This window comes from Phyllobates terribilis, unplaced genomic scaffold, assembly GCF_046119375.1.
Source record: "Phyllobates terribilis strain yellow unplaced genomic scaffold, ASM4611937v1 Scaffold_10__3_contigs__length_209671492, whole genome shotgun sequence".
NCBI classification, from domain to species: Eukaryota; Metazoa; Chordata; class Amphibia; order Anura; family Dendrobatidae; genus Phyllobates; species Phyllobates terribilis.
In genome coordinates, this window is record NW_027362770.1 from 1,221,167 (window position 1) to 1,241,604 (window position 20,438).

The following is a 20,438-nucleotide window of genomic DNA, read 5'->3' on the forward strand; positions in this document are numbered from 1 at the left end:
ATACTGGACCTCATCTTCACCCGACTCTATTCCCTATCTAACCTCTCTAACTCACCTCTCCCTCTCTCTGATCACAGCCTACTTACATTCTCTTCTCTCTCCTCCCCGGGACAACAATCCCCACTCCACAAACTTGCATACCCTCGCAGAAATTTCAAACACCTTGACTTACACTCACTCTCTGAATCCCTCCTCCCTCTTACAGACATAAACTCCTTACACGATGCAGATGCTGCTGCTTCATATAACACCACAATAGCTGCAGCTCTAGACTCGATCGCCCCTCTCACACACACCACATGTCGCACATTCAACAGGCAACCCTGGCACACTAAACTTACTAAAGAACTGCGCCGGGCCTCCAGGGTTGCGGAGCGGAGATGGAAAAGGTCTCACTCCATCGAGCACTTCATCGCATTCAAGCAATCCCTCACTAATTTCAAGTCCGCACTCACTACAGCAAAACAAACCTACTTCTCATCTCTCATATCCTCCCTATCTCACAACCCTAAACAGCTATTTAACACTTTCAACTCTCTCCTTCGCCCCCCAGCACCTCCTCCCTCTTCTCTCATCTCAGCCGACGACTTTTCCTCATTCTTCAAACAGAAGATTGACACCATCAGACAAAACTTTTGCCTAAAGTCCACACAACCCATCCTCATATCTATTCAACCCTCTTCCTCCAAACCCCACTTCTCCACCATTACAGAAGGTCAAGTCTCCTCTTTACTCTCCAAATCACACCTCACCACCTGCGAACTTGACCCAATCCCATCCCACCTCATCACTAACCTTACCACAGTCTTCATCCCAACCCTAACCCACCTTTTCAATCTGTCACTAACAACCGGTGTCTTCCCCTCATGTTTCAAACATGCCGCAATCACACCCATCCTCAAAAAGCCCTCCCTTGACCCTTTCTCTCTGACTAGCTACCGCCCCATATCACTCCTCCCCTTTGCCTCAAAACTACTAGAACAACATGTCCACCTTGAACTGTCCTCCCACCTCTCCTCCTGCTCCCTCTTCGACCGTCTGCAATCTGGCTTCCGACCGCATCACTCGACTGAAACTGCCCTGACCAAAGTCACCAATGACCTACTAAATGCCAAATCCAAGCGACACTACTCCATCCTCCTCCTTCTGGACCTGTCATCTGCCTTTGACACAGTGGACCATTCGCTCTTTCTCCAGATTCTCTCATCTCTTGGCATCACGGACTTGGCTCTATCTTGGATCTCCTCCTACTTAACAGACAGGACATTCAGCGTCTCCCACTCACGCACCACCTCCTCATCTCACCCCCTATCTGTCGGTGTCCCCCCGGGTTCAGTTCTAGGACCTCTGCTCTTCTCCATCTACACCTTTGGCCTGGGACAGCTCATAGAGTATCACGGTTTTCAGTATCACCTCTATGCTGACGACACACGGATCTACCTCTCTGGACCCGATATCTCCTCCCTACTAACCAAAATCCCACAATGTCTGTCCGCCATGTCATCCTTCTTCTCTAACAGATTTCTAAAACTCAACATGGATAAAACAGAGTTCATCATCTTTCCACCCTCTCATTCACATCCCCCATCTGACCTAGCCATCAACGTCAATGGCTGTTCACTCTCCCCAGTCCCACAAGCTCGCTGCCTTGGATTAACCCTGGACTCTGATCTCTCCTTCAAGCCACATATCCAAACCCTTTCCACTTCCTGCCGACTCCAACTCAAAAACATCTCCCAGATCCGTGCATTCCTCAGCAAAGACTCTGCAAAAACACAAGTGCATGCCCTCATCATATCCCGCCTCGACTACTGCAACCTCCTGCTCCGTGACCTCCCTTACAACACTCTTGCGCCTCTCCAATCTATCCTAAACTCTGCTGCTCGACTAATTCACCTGTCCCCCCCGCTATTCCCCTGCCTCTCCTCTCTGTCAATCTCTTCACTGGCTCTCCATTGCCCAGAGAATCCAGTTCAAAACTCTAACCATGGCATATAAAGCCATCCACAACCTGCCTCCCCATACTTCTGTGACCTAGTCTCCCGGTACTTACCTGCATGCAACCTACGATCCTCACAAGATCTCCTTCTCTACTCCCCTCTTATCTCCTCCTCCCACAATCGTATACAAGATTTCTCCCGTGCATCCCCCCTACTCTGGAACTCTCTACCCCAATACATCAGACTCTCGCCGACCGTGGAAACCTTCAAAAGAAACCTGAAGACCCACCTCTTCCGAAAAGCCTACAACCTGCAGTAACCACAACTGCATGACCAGCTCTACCATCACCTAATGTATCCTCACCCATCCCTTCTAGAATGTGAGCCCTCACGGGCAGGGCCCTCGCTCCTCCTGTACTAGTCGCTGACTCGTTTTGTTAAGATTATGTAAATGCTTTTGTTATGTATATCCCTATCACATGTAAAGCACCATGGAATAAATGGCGCTATAATAATAAATAATAATAATAATAAAAATACAATATCAATTCCCATAGGAAAAGTGGTGGAGGTTACAGTGGAATAAAAAGACAATATCAATGCCCCTTTGATGAGCTGTGGAATTCAGAGTGGTTTAAGCAGACGGTTTTAATGCCCCTTGGAAGAGACGTGGAGGTCATAGTAGCTTAATAAGATGTTTTTAAAGCCTCTTGGAAGAGTGGTGGAGGTCACAGTGGTTTAAAAAGACAACAAGACTGCCCCTTAGAAGAGTGGTGGAGGTTACATTGGAATAAAAAGACAATATCAATGCCCCGTGGAATAGACGTGGATGTCACAGTAGCTTAACAAGATGGTTTTAATGCCCTTTGGAAGAGTGGTGGAGGTTGCAGTGGATTAAAAAGACAATATCAATGCCCTTTGGAAGAGTGGTGGAGGTCGCAGTGGAATAAAAATACATTATCAATGCCCCTTGGTAGAGTGGTGGAGGTTACTGTGGAATTTAAAGACAATATCAATGCTCCGTGGAAGAGATGTGGAGGTCACTGTAGCTTAACAAGACAGTTTTAATGCCCCTTGGAAGAATGGTGGAGGTCACAGTGGAATAAAAAGTCAATATCAATGCCCCGTGGAAGAGACGTGGAGGTCACAGTAGCTTAACAAGACGGTTTTAATGCCTGTTGGAAAAGTGGTGAAGGGTACAGTGGAATAAAAAGACAATATCAATGCCCCTTGGAAGAGTTGTGGATAGTGTTGAGCATTCCGATACTGTAATATCGGGTATCGGCCGATATTCGCGGTATCGGAGTTCCGATACTGAGTTCCGATATTTTTACAATATCGAATACCAGAATCGTAAGTTCCCATAATGCCTGCGCTCTGCAGTGTCTCTGAAGGATGACAAGCTGGATGGCAGCGCTCAGCTGCGATCCAGCCTGTCATCAGAATGCCATCCCAGAATTCTCCTGATTGTTTAAAAGCCGGCGGGCGGTAAATAGCCGCCGGCTTTTAAACAATCACACAGCCCCATACTGCTTCCCCGCAGCCTACCACCCCAATCCTCCGCTCCCCTCGCCACCTCCCATCCCGATCGTAAGTTAGGACCGGGCGGGGAGCGCAGCACCAGGGAGCGGGGAGCAAAGGATCCGGGCGGGGAAGCCGGCAGTGAAAAGACTTCACCGCCGGCTTTCCCGTTCTGTGCTGCGCTCTCCCGCCGGTTATTTCAAATGAACAGCTGAGGTATCAGGTGATGCTGATCAGCTGTTCATTTGAAGTTGCCGCGGTGCCCTCCGAGTGTTCATGTGAGTTCATGCTTGACTGCATTGCATGAACTCACATGAACTTTCCCACGGCCGCACAGGTCAGCCTCACCTCCCAGACCATCAGACTGGTCATGATTGGTGTCTGCGCGGTGTCTGCACGATGTGTGTGCGATGTGTGCGCGATGTGTGCGCGATGTGTGCGCGATGTGTGTGCGCAGGCAGACATAGGCCGATGTGACACTACTACTCCCATCGGCCTATGTCTGTCCCCCGTCCACTCGTGCCAGCAGGATCAGCTTGATGGGAGCAGTAGTTCCCATCAGCCTGATCCTGCTATTTAAATTGCCCTTTAAACTGGCCCATATGTTATTTTGTCCCCCATAGTTTTCTATTTTTGCCCCTATACATGTTTTATTTAGGCCCCCATATTTTTTTGGCGGGGTTGTTGGTCCCCAATAAATTTTAAATACATTTCATTGGTGGCCAGTGGTTACCTAAAATAAATTAGTTTATACATTACCTGTCTCTGCCGTTCGCCACCTAAAATAAAGTAAAAAATAAAAAACTACACCTATACTCACCTAGACACCTAATTCCCCGAAGCCATCGAACTCCTGTAATAAAATATAAAATAATAAACCACAACCTTATCCTTACCCCTCCGTAGTAGTCCACGAGTGTCCCACGAAGATCTCCAGTTTAGAGCTGCCACATAAAATGTGACCTCTCTGAACCGCTGCCGCCGCTACAATAACGGGGCCGTAAAGCAGCCCGGTCATTGCATAAGCGAGTTCGCCGGAGTTCAGGCAGCGCTGCTCCGGTCAGCTCCTTTACGGCCCTGCTGTACCGTGAGAAATTCCCACGGTACAGCAGTGCCGTAAAGGAGGTCTCCGGAGCTGCGCTGACTGAATGCACTCCGGTGACCTCAGTCAGTGGCTCCCGCTGCCGGGAGCGGACGTGTTCCCGGCAGTGTGAGCTTACAGCAGCCATGCACAGCTGTCACCATCTCCAGATGTGACAGCTGTGCATGGGAGATCAGTGCAGGAACGTGGACAGGTAACTATTTTTTTAGTAAACTAAGAATTAAATAAAATGGTGTGTTTTATTTCAAATAAATTATTTTTTTCTGGGTGTAGTGTGTGTTTTTTCTTTTTAACACTTTGTAGGTTAGTAATGGGGGTGTCTTATAGACGCCCATCATTACTAACCTGGGCTTCATGGCAACTGGCGCTGACATGAACCCCACCACTATTACCCCCTGCCACCGCACCAGGGCAGCGTGGAAGAGCGAGGCTAAGTGCCAGAATTGGCGCATCCTATGGATGCGCCAATTCTGGGGCGGCTGAGGGCTGGTGTTTCTAGCCTGGGAGGGGGCCAATATTCATGGCACCCTTCCTGGGCTATTAATATCAGCCCCCAGCTGTCTGCCTAGCCTTTGCTAGCTATTAAAATAGGGGGGACCCCACGTCAATTTTTTTGGGCCGTCTCCCCATTTTAATAGCTAGTAAAGGCTAGGTATTCAGCTGGGGGCTGATATTAGTAGCCTGGGAAGCTCCGTGGGTATTACCCCCTTCCCAGGCTTCAAACATCTGCCCCAGCCGTCTGCTTAACCTCTGCTAGAGACTAAAATTATGGGGGATCCCACGCCAATTTTTTTTTTAATAAATCCTTTATTTTAACACTAAATGACACTTGAGGGGTTAATAAAGATGCAGTCCCTAAATTATTATTTATTTTTTAATTAATTTTTCCCAAAAATTTTGACGTGGGCTTTGCCATATTTTTGTATGCCAGACAGGTGCAGCATCCAGGAACGATAAAATGCAATAAAAGTAAAATAATAAAGCAACATCATCCTTACCTTTCCATGGTTCCTAGGACAGCTTCAGCTCTGCTACATCGAGATGAGAGGCTGGATCGCAGCAGAAAGCTGCCATCCAGCCTGTCATCCCACAGACACTGAGAAGCGCAGGCATGCTTATGCTCCTCAGTGTCTGGCTGTGACGGCATCCAGATGAGCTGACAATTAACTCAGCTCACCTCATGCACGTCACTGACAGCGTGGGAGAATTCTCCTGCGCATGCGGTGAGCGTGAGAGACTCGGCTCATCTGGATGCCGTCACAGTCTGACACTGAGGAGCGCAAGCATGCCTGCGCTTCTCAGTGTCTGCGGGATGACAGGCTAGATGGCAGCTTTCTGCTGCGATCCAGCCTGTCATCTCGATGTAGCAGAGCTGGAGCTGTCCTGGGAACCATGGAAAGGTAAGGATGATGTTGGTTTATTATTTTTCTTTTATTCCAGGAGATCGTTGGCTTCAGCTGGAATGGGCGTGATGGTAAGTATGGTTTAATTTAGAACAATAAAGAATTGTGTGTTTATTTCAATTAAAGTACTTTATTCTGGGTGTTGTGTTTTTTTTAAATACTTTACTAGAAATTCATGGCGGTCATGTCTAATATTGGCGTGACCCCATGAATTTCGGGCTTAGGGCCAGCTGATAATACCAAGCTGGCCCTATCCCCTTTATTACCCAGTGAACCACCGCACCAGGGCCCTGGATGAGTTGAGTACAGCGCCAGAAGATGGCGCTTCTATGAACGCGCCATTTTCCGGGGTGGCTGCGGACTGCAATTTGCAGCGGGGGGGGGGGGGCCCAGAAAGCTTGGGCCTCCCTGCGCTGCAGATTCCAGCCCCCAGCTGCCTACTTGTACCTGGCTGGACACAAAAATAGGGCGAAGCCCCACGTATTTTTTTTTAAAATTATTTCATGAAATTCATGAAATAATAAAGAAAAAAAGGGCTTCCCTATATTGTTGCGTCCAGCCAGTTACAAATAGGCAGCTGGTGGTTGGGGGCAGCCCGTTCCTGCCTGCTGTACCTGGCTGGACACAAATATAGTGCGAAGCCACACGTCAATTTTTTTTAAATTATTTCAGGAAATTCATGAAATAATTAAAAAAAAATTGATGTGGGGCTTCGCCCTATATTTGTGTCCAGCCAGGTACAGCAGGCAGGAACGGGCTGCCCCCAACCACCAGCTGCCTATTTGTACCTGGCCGGACACAACAATATAGGGAAGCCCTTTTTTTTTAATTATTTCATGAAATAGTTTAAAAAAAATTGACGTGGGGCTTCGCACTATATTTGTGTCTAGCCAGGTACAGCAGGCAGGAACGGGCTGCCCCCAACCACCAGCTGCCTATTTGTAACTGGCTGGACACAACAATATAGGGAAGCCCTTTTTTTCTTTATTATTTCATGAATTTCATGAAATAATTAAAAAAAAATTGACGTGGGGCTTCGCACTATATTTGTGTCCAGCCAGGTACAGCAGGCAGGAACGGGCTGCCCCCAACCACCAGCTGCCTATTTGTACCTGGTTGGACACAACAATATAGGGAAGCCCTTTTTTTCTTAATTATTTCATGAAATATTTAAAAAATAAAAATACGTGGGGCTTCGCCCTATTTTTGTGTCCAGCCAGGTACAAGGCAGCTTTAATTGAAATAAACACACAATTCTTTATTGTTATAAATTAAACCATACTTACCATCACGCCCATTCCAGCTGAAGCCAACGATCTCCTGCAATAAAAGAAAAATAATAAAGCAATATCATCCTTATCTTTCGATGGTTTCCAGGACAGCTCCAGCTCTGCTATATCGAGATGACAGGCTGGATCGCAGCAGAAAGCTGCCATCCAGCCTGTCATCCCGCAGAAACTGAGAAGCGCAGGCATGCTTGCGCTCCTCATTGTCAGGCTGTGACGGCATCCAGATGAGCCGAGTCTCTCACGCTCACTGCATGCGCAGGAGAATTCTACCACGCTGTCAGTGACGTGCATGAGGTGAGCTGAGTTCATTGTCGGCTCATCTAGATGCCGTCACAGCCAGACACTGAGGAGCGCAAGCATGCCTGTGACTCGCCCCCTGGGCCGTGGGGCACTTGGATCCGGGCAATTAGGGAAACGATGGGAGTAGTAGTGGCAACCCGGTTCCGTGGCTCAGGGTGGTCAGGCCATTGGTAGTCCGTTATGTGTTGTTGATTATGTCCGACTACACCACCCGTGGATTTGCGGTTATTAGGAACCGCCGCTGCATGCAGACCGCTGGGGCTGATGAGGTGTGCAGCTATGGTAGTGTGACTCCCCATGGGAAGAGTGCGGCCCCAGGGCAGTATAATGGATGTTGGGAGTGATGGTAGTGGGAGTCCCGGTGCTGATAGTGCTGGAGGAGCAAGGAGCACACAGACAACAAGTTGCAGTCCAGGGTCTTTACTGAAACAGGCAAACTGACCCATAAACAGTCCCAGCTAGGAGGGGACCTGGATGTCTGAGAGCAACGGGGAAATTGGCCCTGGTCAGGGTGAGGGTGTAGGCCTACCGTGCTTTCTGTGCCTCTGCTGGCTATCTCCTCCTGATAGGATAACAGCCCACGTTTCCGAGCTTTCGTGCTTTCTCGCCTGTATGGCCTGCGACGTGGGTTCCTTTCTGCTCCCAGCCTTGTACGGCTTTACTGGTCCCTTCGGTTGTGGCAGGGCCTCCAGGCTTCTTAGGCCAAGGAAAGTACAGTCCCTTGCGAACTGGTTCTCTGCTGGGGGATGTGGAATCCTTCCAGCCTCAGACACCAAAGTCTGGTAAAGTTAAGTCTTTTCTCTGCCAAGACAGGCTCTCTTCGCCTCTTGTCTCTGGCTTGTGGCTCTCTCCTACTGCCACACTTCCTCTTAGGTTACAATGCAACTTTCTGTCCCTGCTCCACTCTGGGACACGTCTCAAAGCTGAGACAGGCAATCCAGTTCTCCCTAACCCTGTCCCCAGTACCAGCTTTTATAGGGGCAGCCAGCTCCCCCTACTGGCCTGAGACAGGAGGCATTGAATGCTAATGTTCCCCTAACCAGAGAACCTCCCCCTTGCTCTCAGACACAGCTTTAATTACACTTGTGGCATCCAGGTAGGGTGACACATTCCCCCCTAGTGAAATTTAGTACTCCGGGACTAAACAATAAACAAGGATAATATACATGACAATAAAACATTAATGGACAAACGACGCACAAATTGAGTTCTTTAGGTCACAGTGTGGTCTGTGACTGGGTGTCCATATCACCAAAACAACGGGAGCCTTAACCAGGTGGGGGTCTGTCCTACCCCAAGTCCTTCACAGTCTTAGTTCATTCCTGGGTTAGGCTCAGAATACAGTCCATACAAGGTCCCGGTTATAAAAAGTCCATAACCTGTGAGTCCTTAAGGTTGCTGCAAGAGACTGAAACACAGAATTACCGAACATGCATGTAACTTGGCAAACAATTCAACATTTGGCAACAAGGTTATTTACAATTTAGTACACTCTATGTTCTCCAGCGAGCGGGTATCTGCCCCTTTGTGCTCCTGGTTGACCTCCTTAACCCACTGTCTGGTGGTGGACCAACCTGGCTTTCCCCACTAGCGTTAGGGGTACAGCTACCAGCTGAATGTACAGGTAGGGCAGGCAGCTGTCTGCGGGTTCTTTGGCTTACCGCAGGCATGGCAGGCTCACTGTCAGCAGAGGGTTGACTCTCCTGGGCTGCTGGAACAGGCTCTTCTGCCTCTGGAACCTCTTGCTCCTCTTCACCTTCCGGCTCTGGTGTTGGTTGTTGCTGTGCCGGTTGCAGGAAATGCAGGACAGGTACCACTATGGCATCATTTATGCGAGTCCAGGACTGAGGGAACTCTCCAAGAACGGTGCTGATCATTTCTTCCTTGTCCTCTGCGGGCTCAAGGTCACTCTGATCCTCTTCTGCACTGCGGAGTTGCTCGGGGCACCTTTTGAGGTGGTCTCTGGAGACGACACTAGTGGTTTCTCCTCCGTCCTTGGTGATCACGCACACCTTTGGGTTGTCGTGGTCAGACTGCAGTAAGGTGTAGGGTTCCCTTTCCCACTGGTCGTCAAACTTATGTAGCCTTCTTTTTCGCTTTAGGACTTGCTCACCAGGTTCTAGGGGACTAGCAGGGGCGTGTTGATTGAAGAGTCTTTCTTGCTTCTCTCTCACCTGGGCCAGGCTCTTCTCCACACTCTCCTGTACCTTCTTGTACTGCATTTGCCTTTCCGTATCCCGGTCCGCATCCGGGGAGGTGTCCTCAGGTATTAGGACTCCCATCTCCAGGTCTACGGGCAGCTTACCCGGTCTAGCTCGCATCAGGTAAGCCGGGGTGCAGTTTGTAGCATTCACCGGGATATTGTTGTACATGTCTACCAGGTCCGGCAACTTTTCTGGCCACAGGCTGCGTTCCTCCAGGGGCAACATTTTCAGGAGATCAATGACTGTATTGTTCATCTTCTCACACATCCCGTTGATTTGGGGGTGGTAAGGCGTTGTCCGAATCTTCTTACAGCCATAGAGGTTGCAGAACTCCTGGAAGATTTCAGCTTCAAACGCTGGACCCTGGTCTGTCAGGACCTGTTCCGGATACCCGTGTGGACGGCAGAAGTATTGCTGGAAGGCTCGGGCCGCTGTTTGGGCTGTCAAGTCCTTTACCGGGACCACCACGAGAAAACGGGAATAGTGGTCCACGATTGTCAGGGCATAGATGTATCCGGACCGGCTTGGAGCCAATTTGACGTGGTCCAGAGCTACCAGCTCAAGAGGCTGCGTGGTGACGATGGGCCTCAAGGGTGTCTTCTGGCTGGTGCGGTCCTTCCTCCTTAGGTGACAAGGGCCACAGTCTCTGCACCATTTTTCCACAGCTCCTCTCCTGACGACCCAAAAGAACCTTCCTCTTAGTAGGAACTCCAGTTTCTTCCAACCGAAGTGTCCCGCTCTGTCATGGTAAGCTCCCAGGACCATAGCTGCATCTCGCCTTGGGACCACGACTTGCCAGGTCAGCTCGTGCGTCCGGTGGTTGACAATCCTTCTGCACAACTTGCCTTCGCAGAGGAACAGCTTGCTCTTCTCCTTCCATAGCTGCTTGGCTTCCTCTGGGGCATCTGGATCTAGGCGGGCATCTTCCCGGGTCAGCAGATCTTTCACCAGGCGGACAGCAGGGTCACTATCTTGGGTTTCGGCCCAGCTGTGGTGAGGTAGGGGATTCATCATCACAGTTGTTAGATCCTCCTCCTTCACGCGGTGAGAGTGTTGAGCGGCTCCATACCGGTGAAACGCGGGGAGTTCTACCTCTTCCAGCTCTTCTGGGTCTTCGTCACCTTCAGGTAAGTGAGGCATTCTTGATAGGGCGTCCGCGTTGGCGTTGGTTTTGCCTGCCCGGTACTTGATCACGAAGTCATAGTTGGAGAGACGGGCCATCCACCGCTGTTCCAGGGCACCCAGTCTTGCATTGTCCAGGTGTGTCAACGGGTTGTTGTCCGTGTACACGGTGAACTTTGCGGAGGCCAGGTAATGCTTGAAGCGTTCCGTCACGGCCCACACCACCGCCAAGAATTCTAGCTTGAAGGAGCTGTAATTCTCCGGGTTCCTTTCGGTGGGCCTCAGCTTCCGGCTGGCGTATGCGATCACCCGTTCTCTGCCCTGTTGGTTTTGGGACAGTACGGCTCCCAGTCCCACATTACTGGCATCTGTGTGGAGAATGAAAGGCTGGGCATAATCAGGGTAGGCCAGGATCTCATCCCCAGTGAGGGCCAACTTTAGCTGGCGGAAGGACTCCTCTTCCGGTTTATCCCACTTGAAGGGTGGCTTTTGACTTCTGGACTTGGACTGTCCGATCAGGAGGTCCTGCATAGGAGCTGCCATCTTAGTGAACCCGGGGATGAACCTTCGGTAGTAGCCTACCAACCCGAGAAACTGTCTCACCTCTTTGATGTTCGAGGGGCTTGGCCAGCTCTTGATTGCCGTGACCTTGTCAGGGTCGGGGGCCACTCCTTCCGCGCTTACCACGTGCCCTAGGTACTGGACCTTTGGTTTCAGCAGGTGGCACTTCGATGGTTTCACCTTCAGGCCATAGCCTGCCAGGGCTTTGAACACCTCAGCCAGGTACTTGAGATAGTCCTCGTAGGTCTTCGAATAGATGATCACGTCGTCCAGGTAAAGGAGGACCGTCTCGAAGTTTCGGTGCCCTAGACAGCATTCCATCAGCCGCTGGAAGGTCCCTGGTGCATTGCAGAGCCCGAAAGGCATACAGTTGAATTCGCTCAGTCCAATCGGGGTGGTGAAGGCGGTCTTCTCCTTGTCAGCCTCTGCCACAGGAACCTGCCAGTACCCGCTAGTAAGGTCCAAAGTAGAAAAGAAGTTAGCAGATTTTAGTGTGGCTAAAGACTCTTCTATTCTAGGCAGCGGATATGCGTCTTTGTGGGTGATACGGTTGATTTGTCTATAGTCCACGCACATTCTCATGGTGCCGTCTTTCTTTTTGACCAGAACCAAAGGGGCTGCCCAGGGGCTACAGCTGTCTCTAATAACCCCAGCTTCTTTAATCTCTCTTAGCATGCCCTTTGCGTTCTGATAATGTGCAGGGGGTACAGGTCTGTGCCTCTCTTTTATTGGTGGGTGGCTCCCTGTGGGGATGTGGTGTTCTATCCCTTTTACTCTGCCGAAGTCTAGCGGGTGCTTACTAAAGACTCTCTCGTACTCCTGTACCACCCGGTAGACTCCTTGTTTTTGGTGCAGGGGAGTGGAGTCAGCACCCACGTGGAGTTTCTGGCACCAGTCCTCCTTTTGTTTCTGGGAGCCATTACCCTCCGCCTGAGGAGATGGAGGCAAGGGTTCCACGGCCCTGATAGCTTTGTGTTCGACGGCAAACAGTTTGGCGAGTGTAGCGTACCTGGGTAAGTGTACTTCCCTCTCCCCAATGTTGAGGATGCGGACGGGCACCCTCCCATGACGGACATCAACCACCCCCCGGGCTGTCAAAATGGTGGGCCTGCTGTCTGAGTACACGGGTTCTACCATGGCTTGGTAGTCTCTACCTCTCAACCCGATTGCAGTCCGACACCAGATCATCATTTCACTTTTGGGAGGCATGGAAATGGGGAATGGATCACTGAGTCTTACGCTACCGATCTCACCACCAGACAGTTCTACCTGCTGCCGTCTCATCAGGGCTTTTATCTCCTTGTTGAGGACTCTCTGTTGGCTGGAACTAGCATTCACCGCCACCTGTTGTAGAATTACAATTACTTCTGAAAGACAATTTTCAATTATGTTAGTACCCACAGTTATTTTAGGGTGACTTTCATGACGGTCAATGTCCACAATAATCACTCCCTGTGCCGGCAGTTCAACTTTACCAATTTTAATGGTCATCTCCTTGAACCCCATCTGCGGCACGGGTAAGCCATTACTGGCGATGATGCTCAAGTTACTGTCTGAATACCGTGTGATATCAGCATCAGTCCAATACTGCTTAAAAAGTACATAAGGGATAGTGGTTACTTGTGACCCAGTATCCAGCAAGGCGCTCATGGGGATACCGTCCAGCACCACGGGTAAAACCGGGCGCCCCCCAACGTACTTATCGCGCCAATTATAAGGGCCTGGTGATCTTATGCCTGGGGGTCGGCCCTCTGCCCCAGGTTGGACCCGTTTAAATTACAGTACCTGGAAATGTGTCCGGGCTGGTTGCATCGACGGCAAATGGGCTGTCCATCCTCTGCGTAGCGGTCTGTGGGCCTCCCTCGGAACGACGGGATCCTCCTCTGTCGACGCCACGGGACATCCTCTGGACTTGAAGCCAGCTCGATGGGTCTTGACGGGTCCACTTGCAATGCCTGGACGGTCCTGGTCAACGCCGCGACGCTCCTGGTCAGCTCCTGGACTTGGTGGTGCAGGCCTTTCGACGGGGCTTGGTTCAGGGCCTGTGCATCAGCCTCCACGGAGTCCATAGAGGAGGGCGCCGCCTCCTGGTGGTAGGTGATAGCAGGGCGCCGGGGGTTTATAGCGCCACTGGTTGCAGATTCACGGAGAACCCTTATGGCCCTGTCCTTAAATTGGCCAAAGGTCAGGTCGGGGTTCAGGAAGAACATGAGGCGCAGCTGGGCCCTGTGGGCGCTAGACAGCAGACCTTCTATGAATTGTTCTGTTAGCAGCTTATCAGTTTCCTGCACACTGCCAGGGTCAGTTTGTTGAATAGCCCTCAAGGCTTCCTGCAGATTTAGGGCATAGTCTCTGATGCTGTCCTGTGCCCGCTGCTTACACCCATAGAACCTCATTTTAATCTCAGCGGAGGTACGTGTATCAAAGGTACCCCGCAGCCGGGCCAGAATACCCTTCACAGTCCCTTTCTCCTCAATGGGCCATGATTTTACCTCCCTCTGGGCTGCGCCAGTTAACTGCCCTGTTAATATGCTGACCTTCTGTTCCTCTGTCAGGGGGTAAACGTGGAACAAACTGTATAGCCTTTCCTTGAAGTCAGTTAGGGCATGGGGCTCACCTGAGTATTTGGGCAGCCAGGCCGCTCCAGGGATGTAGGGTAAGGAAAAGGACATAACCGCTGCTGCAGCTGCGTTGGTGGTAGTGGGCGCCTCTGTGTCCGACATCTTCCTCCCCCCCTAGTGAAGTGTGGCCTACCTTCCGACGATCCTCTTCTGTAGGCCGCGGCTCCGCTGCTGCTCTGGACGAGGACCTGGCGTCGCACTCCGATGACGTCAGCGTCGCTCTCTCTCCCTTCCAGGACCTTGCGCAGCGTAGGTGCGTGGGGCGGTTTTGACGTCCACGCCCCTCTTCTTCCCGCGCGGCGACCTGGAGATGGCGTCCGATGGCGGGAAACAGCTGCTGATGGCGGGAAGACGGCAGAAGACGGCGGGAAAAGGTCCAAGATGGCGTCTGATGGCGGGAATCGGCTCCTGATGGCGGGAAACGACTCCACAGGTAAGTTACAAAAGTCTTTTTCAGGCACGCAGTACCCGGTGGTTGCGGGCACGAAATCCTGCCGACTACGCCAAAGCTGACTCGCCCCCTGGGCCGTGGGGCACTTGGATCCGGGCAATTAGGGAAACGATGGGAGTAGTAGTGGCAACCCGGTTCCGTGGCTCAGGGTGGTCAGGCCATTGGTAGTCCGTTATGTGTTGTTGATTATGTCCGACTACGCCACCCGTGGATTTGTGGTTATTAGGAACCGCCGCTGCATGCAGACTGCTGGGGCTGATGAGGTGTGCAGCTATGGTAGTGTGACTCCCCACGGGAAGAGTGCGGCCCCAGGGCAGTATAATGGATGTTGGGAGTGATGGTAGTGGGAGTCCCGGTGCTGATAGTGCTGGAGGAGCAAGGAGCACACAGACAACAAGTTGCAGTCCAGGGTCTTTACTGAAACAGGCAAACTGACCCATAAACAGTCCCAGCTAGGAGGGGACCTGGATGTCTGAGAGCAACGGGGAAATTGGCCCTGGTCACGGTGAGGGTGTAGGCCTACCGTGCTTTCTGCGCTCCTTCTGGCTATCTCCTCATTATAGGATAACAGCCCACGTTTCCGAGCTTTCGTGCTTTCTCGCCTGTATGGCCTGCGACGTGGGTTCCTTTCTGCTCCCAGCCTTGTACGGCTTTACTGGTCCCTTCGGTTGTGGCAGGGCCTCCAGGCTTCTTAGGCCAAGGAAAGTACAGTCCCTTGCGAACTGGTTCTCTGCTGGGGGATGTGGAATCCTTCCAGCCTCAGACACCAAAGTCTGGTAAAGTTAAGTCTTTTCTCTGCCAAGACAGGCTCTCTTCGCCTCTTGTCTCTGGCTTGTGGCTCTCTCCTACTGCCACACTTCCTCTTAGGTTACAATGCAACTTTCTGTCCCTGCTCCACTCTGGGACACGTCTCAAAGCTGAGACAGGCAATCCAGTTCTCCCTAACCCTGTCCCCAGTACCAGCTTTCATAGGGGCAGCCAGCTCCCCCTACTGGCCTGAGACAGGAGGCATTGCATGCTAATGTTCCCCTAACCAGAGAACCTCCCCCTTGCTCTCAGACACAGCTTTAATTACACTTGTGGCATCCAGGTAGGGTGACACACCTGCGCTTCTCAGTGTCTGCGGGATGACAGGCTGGATGGCAGCTTTCTGCTGCGGTCCCGCCTGTCATCTCGATGTAGCAGAGCTGAAGCTGTCCTGGGAACAATGGAAAGGTAAGGATGATGTTGCTTTATTATTTTATTTTTATTGCAGGAGATCGTTGGCTTCAGCTGGAATGGGCGTGATGGTAAGTATGGTTTAATTTAGAACAATAAAGAATTGTGTCTTTATTTCAATTAAAGGACTTTATTCTGGGTGTTTGTGGGGTTTTTTTAACTTTGACTATGGGGTTAGTAATGGGGGTGTCTTATAGACGCCTCTCCATTACTAACCTGGGCTTGATGTCAGCTGGCATTATAAGCTGACATCAACCCCAGCCCTATTACCCCACTGCCACCGCTACAGGGCAGTGGGAAGAGCGAGGCTAAGTGCCAGAATTGGCGCATCCTATGGATGCGCCATTTCTGGGGCGGCTGACGGCTGGTGTTTCTAGCCTGGGAGGGGGCCAATATTCATGGCACCCTTCCTGGGCTATTAATATCAGCCCCCAGCTGTTTGCCTAGCCTTTGCTAGCTATTAAAATAGGGGGGACCCCAAGTCATTTTTTTGGGGGGGTCCCCCATTTTAATAGCTAGTAAAGGCTAGGTATTCAGCTGGGGGCTGATATTAGTAGCCTGGGGAGCTCCGTGGGTATTACCCCCTTCCCAAGCTTCAAACATCTGCCCCAGCCGTCTGCTTAACCGCTGCTAGAGCCTAAAATTATGGGGAACCCCACGCCAATTTTTTTTTTAATAAATCCTTTATTTTAACACTAAATGACAAGTACAGTAAGCAACACTGTCACTGTACTTCATATATATGTTACTGACATGTTTCTATCTATCTAATCTATGTGTGATGCTCTATTCTTTCTGTTATAAATTATCGGGTACCGCTGCTGAATTGCCGGCCGGCTTTTTTAAAGAGACGGTGCATGAAAACATTGTTATTTTTTTAAATAAATCCTTTACACTAAATAACAAGTACAGTAAGCAACACTGTCACTGTACTTCATATATATGTGACTGACATGTTTCTATCTATCTAATCTATGTGTGAAGCTCTATTCTTTCTGTTCTAAATTGTCGGGTACCGGTGTATGCCGCTGCTGAATTGCCGGCTTTTCATGTTTCACTGTGAGCACTGTTCCCATCGATTTGGGCAACCACCTCCACCAATACATTCTACATTATTGTTAGTTGTTTTCCTTCATGTAGAATTAACCTACAGGGAAAGAAAGGGTTTATTTTCATACCGATATTTGTGTTCCATTGACTTGCATTGGTTTCCGGTATCGGAATCGGCGACATCCGATACTTTTTGGGTATCGGCCCGATCCAATCCGATATTTCCTGATATCGGAAGGTATCGCTCAACACTAGTAGTGGAGGTTACAGTGGTGTAAAAAGACAATATCAATGCCCCTTGGAAGAGTGGTGGAGGTTACAGTGGAATAAAATGACAATATCTATGCCCCTTGGAAGAGTGGTGGAGGTCACAGTGGAATAAAAACACAATATCAATGCCCCTTGGAATAGTGGTGGAGGTTACAGTGGAATAAAAAGACAATATCAATGCCCCTTGGAAGAGCTGTGGAGTTCAGAGTGGTTTTGCTAGACGGTTTTAATGCCGCTTGGAAGAGACGTGGAGGTCACAGTAGCTTAACAAGACGGTTTTATTGCCCCTTGGAAGAGTGGTGGAGGTAACATTTTAATAAAAAGGCAATATCAATGCCCCTTGGAAGAGTGGTGGAAGTTACAGTGGAAGAAAAAGACAATATCAATGCCCCTTGGAAGAGTTGTGGAGGTTACAGTGGAATAAAAAGACAATATCAATACCCCGAAGAAGAGACGTGGAGGTCACAATAGCTTAACAAGACGGTTTTAATGCCCCTTGAAAGATTGGAGGAGGTCGCAGTGGATTAAAAAGAAAATATCAAAGCCCCGTGGAAGAGTGGTGGAGGTTACAGTGGAATAAAAAGACAATTTCAATGCCTCGTGGAAGAGACGAAGAGGTCACAGTAGCTTAACAAGATGGTTTTAATGCCCCTTGGAAGAGTGGTGGAGGTCGCTGTGGAATAAAAAGACAATATCAATGCCCCTTGGAAGAGTGGTGGAGGATACAGTGGAATAAAAAGACAATATCAATGCCCCTTGGAAGATCTGTGGAGTTCAGATTGGTTTAACCATACGGTTTTAATGCCCCTTGGAAGAGATGTGGAGTCACAGTAGTTTAACAAGACGGTTTTAATGCCACATGGAAGAGTGGTGGAGGTTACAGTGGAATAAAAAGACAATATCAATGCTAAATGGAAGAGACATGGAGGTCACAGTAGCTTAACAAGATGGTTTTAATGCCCTTTGGAAGAGTGGTGGAGGGTGCAGTGGATTAAAAAGACAATATCAATGCCCTTTGGAAGAGTGGTTGGGGTCGCAGTGGAATAAAAATACATTATCAATGCCCCTTGGTAGAGTGGTGGAGGTTACTGTGGAATTTAAAGACAATATCAATGCCCCGTGGAAGAGATGTGGAGGTCACTGTAGCTTAACAAAATAGTTTTAATGCCCCTTGGAAGAATGGTGGAGGTCGCAGTGGAATAAAAAGACAATGTCAATGCCCCATGGAAGAGTGGTGGAGGTTAGAGTGGAATAAAAAGACAATACCAATGCCCCTTGGAAGAGCTGTGGAGTTCAGAGTGATTTAAACAGACAGTTTTAATGCCCATTGGAAGTGACGTGGAGGTCACAGTAGCTTAAAAAGACATTTTTAATGCCCCTTGGAAAAGGGTTGGAGGTCACAGTGGATTAAAAAGACAATATCAATGCCCCTTAGAAGAGTGGTGGAGGTGGCAGTGGAATAAAAAGACAATATCAATGTCCCTTGGAAGAATGATGGAGGTCGCAGTGGAATAAAAAGACAAAGTCAATGCCCCTTGGAAGAGTGGTGGAGGTTAGAGTGGAATAAAAAGACAATACCAATGCCCCTTGGAAGAGCTGTGGAGTTCAGAGTGGTTAAACCAGATGGTTTTATTGCCCCTTGGAAGAGACGTGGAGGTCACAGTAGATTATCAAGATGGTTTTAACGCCCCCTGGAAAAGTGGTGGAGGTCACAGTGGATTAAAAAGACAATATCAATGCTCCTTGGAAGACACGTGGAGGTCAGAGTAGCTTAACAAGACAGTTTTAATGCCCCTTGAAAGAGTGGTTGAGGTCGAAGTGGAATAAAAAGACAATATAAATGCCCCTTGAAAGAGTGGTGTAGGTTACAGTGAAATAAAAAGACAATATCAATGCCTCTTGAAAGAGCTATGGAGTTCAGAGTGGTTTAACCAGATGGTTTTAATGCCCCTTGGAAGAGTGGTAGAGGTCGCAGTGCATTAAAAAGACAATATCCATACCCCTTGGAAGAATGGTGGAGGTTACAGTGGAATAAAAAGACAATATCAATGCCTCTTGCAAGTGCTGTGGAGTTCAGAGTGGTTTAAATTGACGGTTTTAATGCCCCTTGGAAGAGACGTGGAGGTCACAGTAGCTTAACAAGATGGTTTTAATGCCCCTTGGAAGAGTGGTGGAGGTCGCAATGGATTAAAAAGACATTATCGATGCCCCTTGGAAGAGTGGTGGAGGTCGCAGGGGAATAAAAAAAAAATATCAATGCCCCTTAGAAGAGTGGTGGAGGTTACAGTGGAAAACAAAGACAATATCAATGTTCCTTGGAAGAAGGGTGAAGGTCGCAGTGGAATAAAAAGACAATATCAATGTCCCTTGGAAGAGTGGTGGAGGTCGCAGTGGATTAAAAAGACAATATCACTGCCACTTGGAAGAGTGGTGGAGGTCGCAGTGGAATAAAAAGACAATATCAATGCCCCGTGGAAGGGACGTGGAGGTAACAGTAGCTTAACAAGACGGTTTTAATGCCCCTTGGAAGAGTGGTGGAGGTCGCAATGGATTAAAAAGACATTATCGATGCCCCTTGGAAGAGTGGTGGAGGTCGCAGGGGAATAAAAAAAAAATATCAATGGCCCTTAGAAGAGTGGTGGAGGTTACAGTGGAAAACAAAGACAATATCAATGTTCCTTGGAAGAAGGGTGAAGGTCGCAGTGGAATAAAAAGACAATATCAATGTCCCTTGGAAGAGTGGTGGAGGTCGCAGTGGATTAAAAAGACAATATCACTGCCACTTGGAAGAGTGGTGGAGGTCGCAGTGGAATAAAAAGACAATATCAATGCCCCGTGGAAGGGACGTGGAGGTAACAGTAGCTTAACAAGACGGTTTTAATGCCCCTTGGAAGAGTGGTGGAGGTCGCAGTGGATTAAAAAGACTAGCAAATCCCCTTGGAAGAGTGGTGGAGGTCGCAGTGGAAAAAAAGACAATATCAATGCCTCGTGGAAGAGACGTGGACATCACAGTAGCTTAACAAGACGGTTTTAATGCCCCTTGGCAGAGTGGTGGAGGTCGCAGTGGAATAAAAGACAATAACAATGCCCTGTGGAAGAGACGTGGAGGTCACAGTAGCTTAACAAGACGGTTTTAATGCCCCTTAGAACAGTGGTGGAGGTTACAGTGGAATAAAAGACAATATCAATGCCCATTGGAAGAGTTGCGGAGGTCGCAGTGCATTAAAAAGACAATATCAATGCCCCTTGGAAGAGTGGTGGAGGTCGCAGTCGAATAACTTCACTGGTACATGCTCTGCATAACTTCTCTGCTTGCTGTGTCTGCTGTAATCTAATGCTCTGCTTTGCTGATTCACCTCACTGGTACATGCTCTGCATAACTTCTC